Genomic DNA, 15845 nt, shown 5'->3' on the forward strand with positions numbered 1-15845 from the left:
GGTCTGATGAGTCTCGATTTCTGCTGCGACATTCGGATGGTAGGGTCAGAATTTGGCGTAAACAACATGAAAGCATGGATCCATCCTGCCTTGTATCAACGGTTCAGGCTGGTGGTGGTGGTGTCATGGTGTGGGGAATTTTTTCTTGGCACTCTTTGGGCCCCTTGGTACCAATTGAGCATCGTTGCAACGCCACAGCCTACCTGAGTATTGTTGCTGACCATGTCCATCCCTTTATGACCACAATGTACCCAACATCTGATGGCTACTTTCAGCAGGATAATGCGCCATGTCATAAAGCTCGAATCATCTCAGATTGGTTTCTTGAACATGACAATGAGTTCACTGTACTCAAATGGCCTCCTCAGTCACCAGATCTCAATCCAATAGAGCATCTTTGGGATGTGGTGGAACGGGAGATTCGCATCAGGGATGTGCAGCCGACAAATCTGCGCCAACTGTGTGATGCCATCATGTCAATATGGTCCAAAATCTCTGAGGAATGCTTCCAGCACCTTGTTGAATCTCTGCCACGAAGAATTGAGGCAGTTCTGAAGGCAAAAGGGGGTCCAACCCGTTACTAGCATGGTGTACCTAATAAAGTGGCCAGTGAGTGTATATCACAAATATATTGTACCAGTGGGAGATATAAAGTTTGTAATGTCTTAATGAAACACCATAATAGCTAATCAAAAATCTCCCTACAAAATTCACTATATTCTGTCTGCACAACAATAAATCAGACACTAGTGTGCACACATAGGACAAGTAGAGCATACCTAGTAACCACCTGCAAAGTTTAAATCATCATATGTAGTGACTACACCAGTGTATCTGTGCAGGTAAAATTGCTAATATGCAGTAATATACCAGTTATAGCTTCACTATGTCCCCCCTGCAGAGCAGTAATTAATCAGACGCTGATGCACACATGGAATAAATAACACATTCCTAGTCAGTATCTGCATGGTGTGAACTCTCATATAAGATGACCACAACCTGTGTGTCTATATAGATAGAGACGTATAGTTGCTAGTATGTAATAAATATACTAAATAAGATCCCATAGGTAAGTATACATATGGCGCCAAACTGCCACAGTATAATGCTCTGAGCCGCAAACTAGATACAAAGCTGGTACAGAGAAAGTGCAGAGTGCATAAAAGAAATATACAACCTTTGTGACGTACTCCAGAATGTCCTTAGCCATGGCAGGCCACCAGTAGTACCGGGAGATGAGTTGCAGAGTCTCTCTCTGGCCGGCGTGCCCAGCCAACTTGGAAGAATGACCCCACCGAAGAACACGAGTACATTCAGAAGCTGACACAAAAGTCTTCCCGGGAGGCAGCCGGGATCGGTGTATACGACTACCTGATAAAGAGCTCCTTCTAGAAGATGCCTCCACTCCTGCAGAGCCAATTTGATAGCCAACAATTCCCGATCCCCAACAGAATAATTCCTCTGTGCGGAAGAAAAAACCTTGGAAAAAAAAAACACAGGAATACATTCGCCCGGAGGACGATTTCTGGGTTAGTACGGCTCCCGCACCTACTGAAGAGGCATCGACCTCAAGAAAAAAAATTGTTCATTGGAGTTAGGACGATGAAGAACAGGTGCGACTGCAAAGGCCTTTTTAAGAGAAACAAAGGCGTCCTCAGCCTCAGGAGGCTAATCCTTAGGATTTGTACCTTTCCGGGTTAGAGCTGAGATGGGAGCCACTCGGGTGGAGAAGTTAGGAATGAATTGCCTGTAGTAGTTGGCGAAGCCCAGGAATCGCTGTATGGCCTTCAACCCAGACGGACGAGGCCACTTGAGTACAGCCGATAACTTCTCCGCATCCATTTTTAATCCTGTGGAGGAAACAATGCAACCGAGGAAAGGCTAAGAAGATTGTTCAAAGAGGCACTTTTCAAACTTGGCGTACAGTCTGTTCTCCCTGAGCCTCTGTAAGACCAGGCACACTTGTCTGCGATGCGAGACCAAGTCAGTAGAAAAAAATCAGAATGTCGTCTAGGTAGACAACAACACAGGTGTAAAGCAGGTCCCTGAAAATGTCATTGACGAACTCTTGGAAAACAGCGGGTGCATTGCTTAGACCAAATGGCATTACCAGGTACTCGTAGTGGCCATCACGGGTGTTGAAGGCTGTTTTCCATTCGTCTCCATCTCGGATCAAATTGTAAGCACCTCTGAGATCCAGCTTGGTGAAGATCCTGGCCCCTCGGAGACAGTCAAACCGTTCTGAAATTAGAGGCAAAGGGTACCTGTTTTTTACCGTGATCTGGTTCAGCCCTCGGTAGTCGATACAGGGCCGCAGGGATCCGTCCTTTTTCTTCAAGAAGAAGAAGCCTGCTCCTGCCGGTGACGATGATTTTCGGATAAACCCTATGGCCAAGTTCTCCTGGATATAGCCCGACATAGCCTGAGTCTCTGCCTGGGAAAGAGGGTAAACTCTCCCACGGGGAGGAGATATTCCAGGAAGAAGGTCTATTGGACAGTCATACGACCTGTTGGGGGGGGGCTGGAGTTTTTCAGCCTCCTTTTTCCCGAAGACATCCGAGAAGGACCAGTAAGCGGATGGTAATCCAGGCAGGGTAGCAGGTTGGACCGGGGGTGAAGCTGGTTCAATCCGGGATAAACAATGGTCCGAGCAGGAATGTCCCCAACGTAGAATTTTGCCTGTTCTCCAATTAAGGACTGGTTCATGTTTCTGAAACCAAGGCAAACCTAGAAGCAAGGGGTGAGAAACCAGGGTACACATAAAAACGGATTCTTTCAGAATGAATAAGACCTACCTGGAGTTCCACTGGCTCAGTCTGAAACTGGACGGGTTCGGTCAGAGGCTGGCCATCAACAGCGGTTACTCGCAACGGGTTGGGAAGAGCCTGAACTGGTAAGTGGTAGCGATCCACAAGTGTCTGCTGAATAAAGCTTCCGGTGGCTCCGGAGTCCAACAGAGTCCAGAAAATTTTATTGCTCCGCAGGTCACGGAGACTGAGATCTGCAGCGAAGGAGAGGAACGTTCTCTACCTAGGGTGGCCTCTCCTACCGAGCCTAAACACAGGAGTTTTCCAACTTTTTTGGACAGGAGCGGATCAGGTGTTCGGAACTACCACAGTACAGACAGCTTCCGTCTTTGCGACGCGCCTCCTAGCGGCGGCTGGCCAGACTTACTCGATGTACCTCCATAGCCTCAGGAGAAGAGGATGAGGTAGACGTTTTGGAAGAATTAGAGTCCAGGTGGTAGGACCTCCTGTCACGCTTAATCTCCATGGAACGCAGGTCAATCCGGGTCGCCAAGGAAATCAGGTCATCCAAGATGGTAGGCCTGTCCCGTCCCGCCAGCTCATCCTTAATTTTTCCAGATAGGCCCTCCCAGAAGGTAGCCAGCAAGGCCTCATCGTTCCAGGATAGCTCAGACGAGAGGGTGCGGAACTGAACAGCATACTGAGCCACCGTGAGGGTTCCTTGGTGTAAGCGAAGCAGGGCAGAAGCGGTCGACGTGACCCGGCCGGGTTCATCAAAGGTCCTGCGAAAAGTCTCTAGGAAGGATTGAAGATCATTAACCAGTGGGTCTCCTCTTTCCCACAACAGATTTAACCAGGCGAGAGCCTCTCCTGCTAGATGTGACATGATGAAGCACACTTTGGCACGGTCAGAAGCAAACATATGCCCCAAGATTTCGAAGTGCAGGGTACACTGATTGAGAAAACCCCGACACTGAGTGGGATCACCATGGAAGCGGGTAGGAGCCGCCAGGCGCGGGCTCTTGCTTGTCATGACAGCAGGCACCTGGGTGTTGCTAGATGAATCAGGAGCAGCCGGGTTCTGCAGGGAATCCATGCGGGTGGACAAGTTACGTAGATATGTCGTGATCTTATCCTGTTGATCTCTTAAACGGGTCACCTCTTGGCACAGTTCCATAGTCGGAGGCCTCTGGGGTCCAGCAGATTCCATGGCCGAGCAATCTGTAACGAATGGAAGCGGAGGCAGAGATGGTGAAGGTCACATTCGTTTTTATATTTTAAGTGGAACCTCGGGACCACGGTCCGGGGGGCTCCAAAGGGGGCGTGACTAGTGAGCCCTGGGCACCCGTAGTAAAGCCCCTCAGGCAGGGCCAGAATGGAATACCCGGAGTACACAGGTGCTACCTCCAGTTAGACCCCGAACATGTGGCAGCTGTCCCAGCGGGACCAAAAGGGATAACAAAAGTTACAGCAGAGTCCGTAATGCGCTGGGTCCTGGACCAAGTTAGTTGGTAAGGAGTCGGTTCCAGCGACCTTCACACAGTCCTTGGACTCGGATGGCTGTAGGCGAAATGGGATGGCTTAGGCCCAGATGGTTGCTGATATAACCAGGTAACACAGGATACTGATATGCTGTGGAAACAGAAAGCATTAGACAATGCACAGAGACTGCAGATGCAGCGCAAACAGGTTAGCATGAGAACCGGATGTAGCAATGATAGATACTCGGCGCTCTCCCTATGGAGGAGAGGCCAGAAATAGCAGCCAGTGAGCTGCCATTGGTTAATTGTATTTTTTGAATAATGCACGCCGCCCCTTTAAGAAGGCAAGAGAGCGGGTGGGCGTGCCCTAATAGTCTTAGCTACAGATCTCACAGGGCGCCAGGAGGAGGAGGGAGGACAGAACGCTGAGCGAGCAGCATGAGATCCACAGGAGGCCGGCTGCTGCCTATGTGAGGCTCGAGGTGAGTGCCCAGAACGGAAAGCAGCGGCAGGCCTGGGCGCAGCGCCAGGACGGAGGCCAGGTGTAACAGCGACAGACCTGGGCGCAGCGCCAGGACGGGGACTGGGTGTAACAGACTCTTCAACTTATTAGCAGAGGAACCTTCCAAAATATCAGTCGCTGAATCCAGTTCAAAGACTGACACCACTGAGGGACTGCTCAGATTGACTCAGTGGGCACACCAGAAATATGGACACCTGGGAGAAATACCTGCTTACCAATGGGCACAGAACAGAGGGTTGCCCATCAGGTTAGATTTGATAAAGGATTTGGATCCTCACATCCTATCAATGATGGTGTAAAAATCTGGGGGACAAAGGACCTCCAGAACCTGCTGAAGTAATTGTTCGTGGAGCAGATAATTTGCTGATAGTTATGAAACCCGGGGAAAAAGAAGTGGGAACACGTCCCAACTAACAGGTGTTATCTCAGAAAATAATGTATATATATTTTTCCCTTTAGATCAAAATCTGGAAATGGTGCAGCCACAGTGTCATGGTCCTTTCAACTTCTGCCGCTATCCAAGAGATCTTCAGATGAAAAACCAAGAGACCAACCATGGAAAATAGAGCTTTATGGAAAACAAACAGAATCTATGGATTTACTTGGCTTAGCTGATGAACACTAGTCATTTTGGTATGACAAAGATTACTACTGCTACCAATATATTAGAAACTTGTCTGGTGGTGGTACCAACCCCTTTACAGTTATGGACAAAGCTGATAGGGGTATCTATTCAAGATCAAGACATACAAGAAGAAAATATGACCCAGAACTTCATATACAATAGGAATTTTTGCTTTAATTTGTGCATGCATTGCTTTGTGTTGTTGTATACAGTGTACACTTATATGGTACTTTGTATAAATAATGTTTGGCTCAAAATAGCCAAGGGTGGATTGTAGTGCGAATATAAAAATGGCTATTTTTGAGTCCATATTGAAATATATAGAATGAATTCTGTATATTACATAGCTGCATTTCTGGTCTAACAGTTACAGCCAGACAATGATGTAATCTCTGTCTGTGGTGGGTTTATCAGACCATTAGACAGCTGCATTTCTGATGTGACAGACAATGCTCCCAAGTGACACAATCTTGAGAACGTTTTTTTCACAAATAGTTCTATGTTTATCTATGTTTGCCATTGTAAAACATTAAGGTTTACGTAACCTCTGTCTATGGTAGTCTTATCTAAACCCATGTGGCTTTTATATTGTTAGGGTTTATGACCCATTGTCTGATGATTCCATGATATCTCAGTTTCATCCAATCTTGAAAGCCGGCCACTGGAAGGGTGGGATGAAACTATTAGTTACACATAAGTGTAATTTAGTATTTAAGGCCAGAGAAACATGACTTAGACAGAAGCACAACTTGGATACCTGTACACATGTACAGTGTTGATACCTGCATAATTGGGGACCCCAATGCAGTGTTGTGAATCTTAAAGGGGTTCTCTGCCTTGGTGTTGCTTCTCTGATATTCCAGACGGATGATGTTTAAAAGCCTCTTGGTGATTGATGATGTGAGTATACTGTATATAGTTAATCTTCATATATACTTAATCATTATATGTATTCAATCTTTATATGTTCTTTAACCTTTGTATCTCAAAATATACAAAAGTGTACGCAATCATACTATTTAATCATATAATTCCTTTAATTTTGTACTTTGTAATAAAATTGCATTATATCGCAAGTAGTAGCCTTCTTTAAAGCCATATCCGAACCTTAGTGTTAAAAACTTGGCAATACATAATGCTTCAAACATAAAGATACCAAATGTAAATTTTTGGTGAAAAATCAACGACAAGTGGAACACAATTGTGAAGTTGAAATGTATTGGTCATTTTAAATTTTTGTGGAAAGTCAAAACTGAAAAGTGGGGCGTGCAATATTATTTGGCCCTTTTACTTTCAGTGCAGCAAACTCACTTGAGAAGTTCATTGTGGATCTCTGAATGATCCAATGTTGTCCTAAATGAATAATGATGATAAATATAATCCACCTGTGTGTAATCAATTCTCCGTATAAATGCACCTGCTCTGTGATAGTCTCAGGGTTCTGTTTGAAGCACAGAGAGCATCATGAAGACTAAGGAACACAACAGGCAGGTCTGTGATACTGTTGTGGAGAAGTTTAAAGCCGACATCCCAAGGAGCACTGTGCAAACGATCATATTGAAATGGAAGGAGTATCATACCACTGCAAATCTACCAAGACCCGGCCGTCAGTCTAAACTTTCATCTCAAACAAGGAGAAGACTGATCAGAGATGCAGCCAAGAGGCCCATGATCGCTCTGGATGAACGGCAGAGATCTACAGCTGAGGTGGGACAGTCTGTCCATAGAACAACAATCAGTCGTACACTGCACAAATCTGTCCTTTATGGAAGAGTGGTAAGAAGAAAGCCATTTCTCAAAGATATCCATAAAAAGTGTCATTTAAAGTTTGCAACAAGTCACCTGGGAGACACACCAAACATGTGGAAGAAGGCGTTCTGGTCAGATGAAACCAAAATCGAACTTTTTGGCAACAATGCCAAACGATATGTTTGGCGTAAAGGCAATACAGCTCATCACCCTGAACACACCATCCCCACTGTCAAACATGGTGGTGGCAGCATCATGGTTTGGGCCTGATTTTCCTCAGCAGGGACAGGGAAGATGATTAAAATTTGTGGGAAGATGGATGGAGCAAAATACCTGTTGTAGTCTGCAAAAGACCCGAGACTGGGACGGAGATTTGTCTTCCAACAAGACAATGATCCCAAACATAAAGCCAAATCTACAATGGAATGGTTCTCAAACGTATCCAGGTGTTAGAATGGCCAAGTCAAAGTCCAGACCTGAATCCAATTGAGAATCTGTGGAAAGAGCTGAAAACTGCTGTTCACAAACGATCTCAATCAAACCTCACTGAGCTCGAGCTGTTGGCCAAGGAAGAATGGGCAAGAATTTCAGTCTCTCGGTGTACAAAACTGATAGAAACCTACCCCAAGTGACTTGCAGCTGTAATCACAGCAAAAGGTGGCGTAACAAAGTATTAAGTTAAAGGGGCTGAAAAATATTGCACGCCCCACTTTTCAGTTTTTGAATTTCCACAAAAATTTAAAATAACTTTTAAATATCTTTCAACTTCACAATTGTGTTCCACTTGTTGATTCTTCACCAAAAATTTACATTTGGTATCTTTATGTCTGAAACATGATATGAGGGAAAAGGTTGAAAAGTTCCAGGGGGCCGAATACTTTCGCAAGGCAGTGTACCTCCCTCCAGTAGAGGAGGATAACAGGGCATCCCCATACCATATGTATAAAATCTTCATCTAATGAACGGCATCTCAGACACTCTGGTGACTGAAACTGACCCATTTTAAAGAGCCGTATCGGAGTTAAATACGATTGATATATTATATATAATTGGGTCATTCTATTATTAATAGATGGGGATACCTTGGTTGGAGATTCAAGAATTTCCTCCCAGTCCTCCTACTGCACATCAGGGATGGGTTCCTCCCATCTTCCCTTAACTGATCCCATATCAGAGTCGGTTCCCACAGATAGCACGTATGTATATAAAGAAGAAATGAGACCCCGGGGGCCTTGCGAGTTAAAGACCCTTTTACATTTAGCGATGCACCAGCGATCCGACCCGGTCAGGATCGCTGGTGCATCGCTAAATGATCGCTAGTGAGCTGTCACACAGGCAGACCTCACAGCGATGCAGCAGCAACGCAGTGCACGATACTCACCTTTCACACACAGCGATCCTGACGTCCTCCCGCCCGCCTCCACGCGTCGCTCGTCGTCACAGCAGGAAGCCCCAGCAGGAAGTGGCCGACGAGAAATGGAGCCGGACATTCTCGCGCGATCAGCGATGGACAGCGGGAGAGCCGGTCTGAGGCAAGTATCACACATAGCGAATCGGTGACGTTATAGCGATATCACTATGTGTAAAACCCCCTTTAGAATTCCTATAAAAGGAAGAGATGAGATAATGCGGCTCACGCCCGTACAGTGTAAATATGATTGAAAAGCCGATCTGAGTTGAAGGTAGTAGAAAAACTGGGACCTCGGAATATTGTATTTAGCTTGTAGCTGCTCAAAAGAAATTAGAGTACCATAATCATATAATTCTCCCACCAAAGACACACCATACAAAATCCAAAAATTAGTGGATGGGTGATTCAATAGGACCGGAAAATAAGTATTATTCCATAAGGGCATTTCAGCTATGACCCCATCAAATCGAATAACTTTTTTAATTTGTCTCCAAGCTGATCGCGCTAATTGAAGCATGGGTAGCAAACGAGGGACACCAATTCTGTACATTTCGAGGAAACCCAAGGGGCAGTCAGCCTCCACAGCATGAATTAGATGACTCTCAGAATTAGGTAGATAGTTATCAGGCATCTATTTACTCAGAGCTTTAACTTGCCCAGCTAAATAATCTAAAAAAAAATCTGGCAATGCCGCCCCCCCCCAATCTGTTTAGACTTCTGCAAAGTAGATAATTTGAGCTTGGGCCTAGTTTTCCCCCATATAAAAGATATAGTCAGGGAACTTAGACTGGTAAAAAAGGATTTGGGAATCACTACAGCACTATGTTGAAGGGAGTAACTAAGTTTAAGAAGTAAAATGTAAAATCATTTTAATTAAATTGATATGGACAGAGAGAGGGAGTTTACTCCAAGTTGCAAATTTGAACTTGACTAGTTCAAGTAATGGATAGATGCTTAGTTGTAAGCTAAGTTCACTGCATTTAGAAATGTTAATACCTAGATATTTAAAATTGGACACAATAGGCAACGAAGACATAGTTTCAAGATGGGGCATTGGACTCTGGGAAAGGGGCAATAAGGCAGATTTGTCCAAGTTTATGCATAGGCCCGAATATTTACCAAATTTATCTATAGTAGCGATCACCTGTGCCAGCGTCTCTTCTGCTCTATCCATGAATATTACCATGTCATTGGCGTATAAACCAACAGTATCTAGGCGATCTGCTATACCTATGCCCTTAATATTTGCAGAGGACCATATGCGTATTGGTAATGCCTCAAATGCAAGAGCAAAAATGGCTGGGGAAAGAGGACACCTCTGACGTGTCCCTCTGAACAGAGAAAATGATTCTGATATAGAGTTATTTATAATTATACGAAGCCCTGGGTTTCATATACAATATGCCAATCCATTTTTGAAATCTGACCCCAAAGCCATACCGCTGCAGACATGCAGACAGGAAAGGCCATTCTAGAGAATCAAAGGCCTTAGCCGCATCCAGCGATGCCAAGGCCCAGTTATTATCTGGCACTAAAGAACTATATTGGACCACCGACTGAACCCGCCTAATGTTAATAGAGGTACTTTTACAAGGCATGAAGCCAGTCTGGTCCGGATGTATAAGGTCTAGTATAATCGAGTTTAAACTAGTGGCCAGGACCTTGGTAAAAATTTTATAGTCCACATTTACCAATGATATGAGTTGCAATATATTTATTAAGATAATCACTATCTGTTTCTCAGCTATTTATCCCAACGATTGGGCTAACTGTAATATATTGTTTATTCTTGTCAGGTTTTACCTATTAAATATTCTTCTATTTGTCTCATTAATAAGTGACTAGCTTTTCTCCCACTTCTTGCTTTTTTCAGCGCGAGTCTATCACAAATATTTATAATCCTTTTGATTTCCTTGTGGTTGGTATCTAGACTCACAGCAGTTACAAACCCTTTCACACAGGAGCCACTTTATCTCTCTCCTTCACTTTTTGTTTTTAACAATTTCTCCTTGGACCTGTAGCTGGATATTTCCTTCTTTTGAATTGCATCCTATATACAGTATGAGCCTGCACATTGCTTCCTATATACAGTATGAGCACCCACATAGCCTCCTATATACAGTATGAGCCTGCACATAGCCTCCTATATACAGTATGAGCACCCACATAGCTTCCTATAAACAGTATGAGCCTGCACATGGCCTTCTATATACAGTATGAGCCTGCACATCGCTTTCTATATACAGTATGAGCACCCACATAGCCTCCTATATACAGTATGAGGCCACATATAGCCTCCTATATACAGTATGAGCCTGCACATAGCCTCCTATGTACAGTATGAGCACCCACATAGCCTCCTATATTCAGTATGAGCCTGCACATCGCTTTCTATATACAGTATGAGCACCCACATAGCTTCCTATATACAGTATGAGCCTGCACATCGCTTTCTATATACAGTATGAGCACCCACATAGCTTCCTATATACAGTATGAGCACCCACATAGCCTCTTTTATACAGTATGAGCACCCACATAGCTTCCTACATACAGTATGAGTACCCACATAGCATACTATATACAGTATGAGCCCACATATAGCCTCCTGAATACAGTGATTGCCTCCTATATACAGTGTGAGTCCCCATATAGCCCCTTATACACAGTATGGGCCCATATACAGTCTCCTATATCTAACTGCATTCACCTCGGTATCATTCATTTTCTATGAGACTGCTCTGTTCTCATATTGTGCATTTATAAATTTAATAAGGCTTAATGGAATTATTGTGCTTGTTAGATATTAACTCTGTAGATGCGCTCACTTATTAGACTTTGGTTGGGGCAACTTTAAAATATAATAATAATAATGGTCCTGTCTAGTGACAAGTTTATTTTACAGGCTTCTGGAGAAAGGCACAATGCCAGTCATTCAAGGGTTAATTCTTTGGAACACTGAGAGGGACTTTCTAGCCAAAGAAACAACAGTATAAAACACCTGTGGTAACTATGGCAACTGCGCTGATGTCATAAACACATGCATCTATGATACAGGAGAAGATTCCAGAACCACAAGTCATTCCCAAGTAGGAGGAGCCGTACTTGATGTGTCTGGAGACCTGGAGCTTCATCACTCCACAATGGGAGGAAGGGGACACCGCCTAGCCAGCCAGATCAGCCATAGCGCCTAGCCAGCCAGATCAGCCATACGGCCTAGCCAGCCAGATCAGCCATAGCGCCTAGCCAGCCAGATCAGCCATAGCGCCTAGCCAGCCAGATCAGCCATACCGCCTAGCCAGCCAGATCAGCCATACCGCCTAGCCAGCCAGATCAGCCATACCGCCTAGCCAGCCAGATCAATGGGGTGACAGATGTTGCAGCCAGATCTCCCTCATGTCTGGTACTCGCCGCCTTCATCTTTATATGGACGGCCTGGAGAGGTCGACTTAGGCTTCTCCATAACAAATATGACACAATGTACAAATTCTGGTACAATTTGCTGTTACATGTTGGCATTAACCTTCTAAGCCCAAGGGAAGGGCAGTCCTACAGCCATGGTTCCCTAGAGGTTTCCACCACAGGGGTTTTTTCCTCTCCTGAGTGCTGAAGGATGATTCTTCGTGAGTTGGGGGTTCTGCCATTTTCAGTGTCTTTTTCATAGTAATTGGCTGATTCTAGATTTCAGACACTGAATGAAATAATAATTATGAGATTTGGAATAAAATTCGGTCGATTTAACATCCAATGAAAGTGTTTTGCGTGTTTCTTTCACAATCTTGGATTGGTGGGAATTTGTTGGGGATCAGGATCCAGCATCTATGATCAAGCCATGAAGCCAGATATGGACTCGGAGTAATTTAACCCTGCGCTGGAAGACAGGACGGAGCAGAGGTGACAAAGTGTTACTGCACAATTAGCACAAGTTCACACTCTTAATAATAATAATAATAATAATAACAATAATCTTTATTTATATAGCGCCAACATATTCCGCAGCGCTTTACAGTTTAACAGTTTCAAAACACAAGTCATAAGTAACAACGCTAACAATACAATAATTAAAGCAAAATAAGACGACCCTGCTCATGAGAGCTTACAATCTACAATGAGGTGAGGGAGATACAGAGTACAGGTGTGTATTTACAATGGTGTATTTACAATGAAGGTCCAGCCATCTTGCGGGAGTGAAGGATGAATGGAGATAGTGAATGGGCTACACACGCACACTTACACAGAGAATGACTTTGATTAGTGAATGTGATAGGCCGCTCTGAACAGGAGTGTTTTGAGGGAGCGCCTAAAACTATGCAAATTGTGGATAGTCCTGATTTCTTGCATTCACTCTTCCTTGCATTCAGATACACGAGGGGATTCAGGGCCGAATTGGGACTAAAAAGCAGCCCCAGCACACAAAATTCACCAGCCCACATACAATAAGTGTCCTCAACCTAAATCGTAGAACACTGATAGGTCATGTGGGATTTTGCTTTTTCTGTTACCAGGGCCAGAGTAAAGTATTTTGTTGCCCAAGGCAGATGAAGCCGAAGGCGCCCATTTTGCCTTTCTACCCAGCTAATTCTTCCCTTTTCCATTAGGTCTATGACATCATGTGATTAATAACTGACGAGCAGAATCCTTCTAAGTCAGGCACATATACATTTGTATCTCATGAACCTACAACTCCCAGTATGTCTTTAACAATGGTAAGGAGATGCTGGGAGTTGTTATCAGTCTTTATCAGACTGCGGACTATACAGGAACCACAGTACTGATGAGACGCAGTCAGTATCAACAAGTAAAAATGTACATCCTGGTACCTTATAAGTGACCTCTTCTCTGACTGAGTCTTTTCTTTCTCTTAGTCACCATCTTCTCCAGATGCCATGATGACTTTTCTCATCCACATCTCCTTTCTTTAGACTTCCCTCTTCTCCAGTCTCCTGCAGCACATCCCGACACGGAGTCCTTTAAAAATAATAGTGTTATTAAGATTCTCCTGAATTAAAAAATATCTGTCCATATTATGACGTAAATAAGCCTCCTCTAGTATATGGCCTCCACACTGTCCTGTAGTCCATCTGTTCAGAGATGGTAGCTGGGAAAACACAGAATAACAACTGAAACAATATCATCAGGACAGAAAGCAGGTTACATTCACAATATGCCAAAAACAGCCCTACGCCTTAAATAGGGGGATTATAAAAGTGAGCACAATGGACACTCCCAACATGGAATTATCTACTAAAGACATGGAGTCAACAATCCACCAAGAAAATATAACAATATTTTGTATCATTAAATTGTAACATCAAGAAGGCATACACGTATATATACACATATATCAGTACCCCAGATACTCACCTCATTGGGGATACAATTGTGGCATGCCTTTATATGACTGGGGATGGTCTTTAACGTGCTCACACCATCCACATCATGTGCGGTGAGTTTTCACATGTAGTTCCCGGGATGTGAGGCCGATATAAATCAGATTACAAGTACATATGGCATAATACACAACATGAGTTATATTTACTTGTCACTTTAAGATTAACACATTAGCTTTTGCCGGTATTAGATTAGGTCATGCACAATACCACTTACCAATGTATTCTGTCTATGATTAGCCTAGAAACGTATTAGCCTATAGCCATTACTAATTTGCCCATACCTAAGATTGAGTCTGGTCAGTACGCCTGAGATGTGATGCGCATCAGAGCATTGCCAACTGCACCTTTTCATTGACACCTGACAATCAGTGACGTCACAGGGGATTTCCGCATGTCCCGCCATGTCTCCTAGGTCGCCGGAAGTGATGCAATCTCCGCAGAGGCGTAGCTAGGGGTTCAGCTCGGGGGGGGGGGGCAAAACATCTGAGTGGGCCCCTAATAGGAGGACATATCAATGGTGCAACCTACGCAACCGCGCATAGGCGCAAGACATAAGGGGGCCCATATCTACCTCCAAAGAAGGTGCTCTTGGGTTGCAAAGGGCCCATATATTGTTCTTGCACAGGGGCCCTTTCTGTCTGTGTCTCCTTGTGGCCACTAACTTGGTAATCATGCTGTGGCGGTATAGGGGAACCTCAGGAGATGACCACACTGTTATTGAAAATAAATCTCTATACAAAGACCAGCACTGATATTACCGCCATATGGTAAAACATAGTGGTAGATACCAGTCCTACAGAACATATAAGACATTACAATACAGTTATAGATGGTGACTTACAGCTGACGTTCTTTCAGGTGGAGTCATTCACTTTTCCCATCTATTCCATGTGACCCAGACAGACATGTCTACTTCTCCAGCCAGGACTCATCTGCAGAGATTACAACAAAGACACATCTGACTTCTCACATTTCCAGCATCGTTCACATGAAGAATCATAATCCTCATGTCCAACCCCCTGCACAATGCTGGATTCACTAAACCATCTCAGACAGATGTCTGTCCAGCCTCTGTTTGAAGACCCCCATTGAAGGAGAACTCACCACCTCTTGTGGCAGCCTGTTCCACTCATTGATCACCATCACTGTCAAAAAGTTTTTTCTAATATCTAATCTGTATCTTCTCCCTTTTAGTTTCATCCCATTGCTTCTTGTGTTTCCATGTGCAAATGTATTTCCAACCTGAACAAACTCCTCATGCTGCTGATACCCCAATACTGAGCCGCTGCTGCCATATGATTCCCTATTACTGCACCTACTGTGTGGTACAAAAACAGAGCTCCTCTAACTGCCCCATATAGTAATGCCAACACTGTGCCCCTTACATCGTAATAATGCCTCCTTTGTGATCGCTAGATGGTAAAATTGCCTCCAAGAAAATATTAATTTAATGTGCATGTGCCCTCCACATTTTGTCCCTAGAAAGTAATAATACTCCATGTGCAACTTTGATGGTCACAATACTGAGTGCCCCTATAACAATAATGTTTAACTGTTCAATTAACATTTAATTATGTCACTAAGTTCCCCACGTACAACTCCCCTATATACAGTATGCTGGACTTACAGCTCCCTATACACCATATGATGATCCCACAGCTCCTGTACATACAGTATGATGTCACCCAGTGATCCCCTATATATAGAATGATGTCCCCAATGCTCCTCCAATACACAGTATAATTGCTAATAGTGTTCTGACACTGTGTGGTGCCTGCACTGAGAGCTCCTCTGCAGGGAGGAAATTAACGTTATTCCTCCCGACAGCCTTGCTCTTCCAGTGGTTGCGCTGGCACGGTATCAGTCACCGCTGTGTATAGAAAGAGGCATCTGTAACAGCACCACGGCACTTACTG

The sequence above is a fragment of the Dendrobates tinctorius genome, unplaced genomic scaffold (assembly GCF_039654945.1).
Source record: "Dendrobates tinctorius isolate UK_male_01 unplaced genomic scaffold, ASM3965494v1 ptg000265l, whole genome shotgun sequence".
Lineage (NCBI taxonomy): Eukaryota > Metazoa > Chordata > Amphibia > Anura > Dendrobatidae > Dendrobates > Dendrobates tinctorius.